Here is a 4,484-nt window from a genome sequence, read left to right on the forward strand (position 1 = left end):
TCTCTTAATTGATAATTAGGAGTGTGGTTCAAATTTGTCTTTGAACCATTAGTCATTAATTGGACTTGCCTCTTCAACCCCTTCCCAATGGATACTCCTGAGAATGGAGCTCTGTGAAGGGTGACCTCCTGTAGCAATTCATTGAGCAGAAAACATGGTGGGCCTCCCTACTGGAGGAGAGCTTCAGTGCCCCCCACACCTCAGGTACCTCACCTCAGTCCAGTTCTATATTTACCATGTCCATAGGTTTTCTTCTTCCTGTTTATTATGGCTGTGGTCACAAAGATCTGAAAAAGGGCAGTAGAAGATGAGCCGGTTGAGATGGGCAGTGGTGGGTGTAATAAGGCCTCTCATGCTATGCTGAGGAGCTTGAGTTTCAATTTGTTGGTGAAAGAGAGCCAGCAAAGAGTTCTGCTTGCAGGATGGCAGATGCATTCCTGAGGGGACAATATGAACTTGGGAGACTTCTTGGCCTTGAATCCAGGCTTTACCATTTACTATGGTGTGATTTTGGCAAGTCACTTAGCCTTCCTGTGCCTTTATAAACAGTACCTCTTCCCTAAGGCTTGCTGTGAATATTAAACAAGATAATACATGGAATGAGGCTTCCCAGGTGGCATGAGTGGTAAAGAATCTGCCTGCCGGATTCGTTATCTCCTGCCTGTGCAGGACATACAAGAGACCCAGGTTTGATCCCTGAGTCGTGAATATCCTCTGCAGAAGGGCATGGCAACCCACTCCAGTATTCTTGCCTAGAGAATCCCTTGGATAGAGGAGCCTGGAAGGCCATAATCCATGGGGCCCCAGTGAATCAGACATGACTGAGCACACACACAGGGATACACAGGATAACATGGAATGAACTAGAATTCTGTCTAACTCATGTTCAGTTCAGTTCAGTTCATTTCAGTTGTTCAGTCATGTCCGACTCTTTGCAACCCCATGAATCACAGCACGCCAGGCCTCCCTGTCCATCACCAATTCCCGGAGTTCACTCAGACTAGCATCCATCGAGTCAGTGATGCCATCCAGCCATCTCATCCTCTGTCGTCCCCTTTTCCTCCTGCCCCCGATCCCTCCCAGCATCAGAGTCTTTTCCAATGAGTCAGCTCTTCGCATGAGGTGGCCAGAGTACTGGAGTTTCAGCTTTAGCATCATTCCTTCCAAAGAAATCCCAGGGCTGATCTTCAGAATGGACTGGTTGGATCTCCTTGCAGTCCAAGGGACTCTCAAGAGTCTTTTTCAGCACCACAGTTCAAAAGCATCAATTCTTCGGTGCTCAGCCTTCTTCACAGTCCAACTCTCACATCCATACATGACCACTGGAAAAACCATAGCCTTGACTAGACAGACCTAAGTCGGCAAAGTAATGTCTCTGCTTTTGAATATACTATCTAGGCTGGTCATAACTTTTCTTCCAAGAAGTAAGAGTCTTTTAATTTCATGGCTGCAGTCACCATCTGCAGTGATTTTGGAGCCCAAAAAAATAAAGTCTGACACTGTTTCCACTGTTTCCCCATCTATTTCCCATGAAGTGATGGGACCGGATGCCATGATCTTCGTTTTCTGAATGTTGAGCTTTCAGCCAACTTTTTCACTCTCCTCTTTGACTTTCATTAAGAGGCTTTTTAGTTCCTCTTCACTTTCTGCCATAAGGGTGGTGTCATCTGCATAGCTGAGGTGATTGATATTTCTCCCGGCAATCTTGATTCCAGCTTGTGTTTCTTCCAGTCCAGCGTTTCTCATGATGTACTCTGCATAGAAGTTAAATAAGCAGGGTGACAATATACAGCCTTGATGTACTCATGAATGCTCAGTAAATATTAGGATCAGCATGCTGTATATACTCATACATGTTCTTCAGTGGGCTGTATAGACAGGCATAGATGAACACAACTTAATCCTTGTGATAACACTGGGACAGGCTGGGCCAGGGTTATGTTGAATAACTCCAGGGGCCTCTGAATAAGTAAATGATCTGAGCAGGCCTCGTGCTAAGGCCATTTGGCTCCAAGTCCCCTGCTTTTTCTATGGCATCACTGTTGTCCTAGCAACAATAAGACCTTCTCTCCTCAATGATAGCTCTAAATATTTCTGAATGATGGCATGTTCAGGCTTTTTTAAAAGATAAATACATTAGGAGGCCCTAGGGATTATATCAAAGCAAAGATTTCTTTTTAGCACCTAAAGGATGGATACTAGTCATTCAAAAGTTTTCAAGAGAGAGGCAAGGGTATGCATATATATATGTATATATATCCCCAGCTCCTGTTAAAATTACCTTGAATTTTGGAAGATTTTGTTCACGTTTCAGACCTCCTTTCCCCAAGGTGCTATTCTGGATGGTCAAGTGATGAGCAGTAGGTTTCAAAGGAAAGAATGGTACTTTTCAGGTGTACTGCTTAATGATGTTCAAAAGAAGCTATTGTAGGTGATTGGAATGTGAACCCACGGGCAGGGTGCATTTTAATTTTCATTTAAAGTGGGGAGCAAGCCTGTAGGGAGCCAGCCTGACCTCATTTAGCTGGCAAAAGTTAGGTATGTGCATAGCTAATAATGAAAGTATCTTCCATCTGTAAAGGGTTTTATGCTTTGAAAATTTCTTTGACACACTTTATTATATTTTGATCCTTCCAATAGTTCCAAGGAGGCCAGAATTATTCTCTTTTTGGATACATGGAAAGTGAAATTCAGAAAAATGCAGCAATGAGCCCAGTGTCACCACGTTGCCCACAATCACATGGACACAACTGGAGCTCCAGAGGTCACGTCTGGTGCTGTTTCTCTTACAGTGAATCCACCCACGAGATAAGGTGGAATTCCCCCTTTTAAAGTCAAAATTAAATCATTATTATACCAGATATCACTTCTGACTGCACTGTGAATTCATGGCCTAGACAGGCAAAACACTTCATTTCTCTGGATTTTAAAATACTCTTTTGAAGCATCTCTGAGGAGCCTAAATTTCCCCCATATATTATATTTGTGTGACTCTGACTCTGTGTCAGTTAACCAGAGTCTGTGTTGGGTTGGGATCTGAGGTTTGGCCAGACAGACTAATCCAGGATTTCTCTGGGGAGAAACTCCACTCCAAGCTTGCTGACGGCCAAGGATGTTGAGCAAGGGGTCCTTGGCCTATGCGTCCCCTGAGAACTTGAGTGTTGGGGGCCCAGGGCAGCAGCAATGTGCTGGTGAGAGCGAAGGCCAGGACAGCACCTTTGAGTGCAGTTGGCTGTGTTTACATCAGTGGCTGGAGACAAAACCTAACAGACAGGTGTGTCCCGTTGGCAAAGCTGGCATCAGCCACAACAAAGTCATCCTGTTCCACAGCAGGGGCAGCACTGGGCAGCAGGCCCCCAGAGAGCAGACCCCTCCTTGCCCTCAAGGCCAGAGGCCAGAGCTGGAGAACAGAGGGGGATTCAAGGGTGTGGATCTGGAGGCGATGGCTTCCAGATATATTTTAGAGCTGGGGTCTTTCCCTGTGGCATGTTTGCCACAGCACTGACTGTGAACGGATGGGTGGCCTCCTGCAGCTGTCCTGGGAATGCCCCAGTATATGGACAAGCAGTTTCTGTTATGCCCCTTCCTCTTGGCGGCGCTGGTGATCATATTCCGGTTATTGATTGTCTAATGCTGGGCTCCTGGCCCACATCCACGGCAGGGCCTCTGGACTGGTGATACTTCGCCCCTTGATGTTTTGCTTCCTGGCTAATCCTGACCTTTGGAAACTGTGGGGTCAGTGACATGTCAAGGAGTCTTGCTTCTTCATCAGAGTTTTGGGACTTAAGACCAATTGAGTACCCTGGAGTATGGCCACTGACCCTGCTATAATCTCAGGCCTTAGCATTGAGTTGTCCCTACCAGTTATACCATGAAATCCTATTCCAGTGGGCTCAGCAGGTCCTGACTCTGCACAAGGAAGAGGCAGGAGAATTATCAGTACAATTTCACTTGAAGTTAATATTACATAAACAAAGGGATGAACCAAATATGGAAACTTCTTCCATCTCTTTATCCCTTGGTGAGTGGCCTCTGAAGTCAATTGTTGTTGTTCAGTCGCTAAGTCATGTCTGACTCTTTGCGACCTCATGGACTGTAGCACACCCAGCTCCTCTGTCCTTCACCATCTCCTGGAGTTTGCTCAGACTCATGTCTGTTGATTTAGGGATGCCATCTGACCATCTCATCCTCTGTTGCCCACTTCTTCTCCTGCCCTCAATCTTTCCCAGCTTCAGAGTTTTTTCCAATGAGTTGGCTTTTCCCACCAGGTGCCCAAAGGATTGTGGCACCCCTCATACAGAGGTTTCGCTTCCAGATCTTAGTGCTGTTCTGTCTTATTTCCTCCTCCTCCTCCTCAGAAGAGATGCAAGAAATTGCTGTCCTGTTAAGATCATAATTACAGCAGCTGGAGCTGGGGTTGTGTCATGAACTCACCAGAGACCTAAAGATCTTTCATTGCCTCTGGGTCATGCTCAGTGTCTTTG

The 4,484-nt window shown here is 45.9% G+C and overlaps 1 pseudogene; it reads left to right on the forward strand.

Moving 5' to 3' along the window:
* Positions 1-3,112: 3,112 nt before the first annotated feature.
* On the forward strand, positions 3,113-3,631 carry LOC138436262 (E3 ubiquitin-protein ligase RNF185 pseudogene; annotated as a pseudogene).
* Positions 3,632-4,484: the final 853 nt, after the last annotated feature.

Source organism: Ovis canadensis, chromosome 3 (assembly GCF_042477335.2).
Source record: "Ovis canadensis isolate MfBH-ARS-UI-01 breed Bighorn chromosome 3, ARS-UI_OviCan_v2, whole genome shotgun sequence".
NCBI lineage: Eukaryota > Metazoa > Chordata > Mammalia > Artiodactyla > Bovidae > Ovis > Ovis canadensis.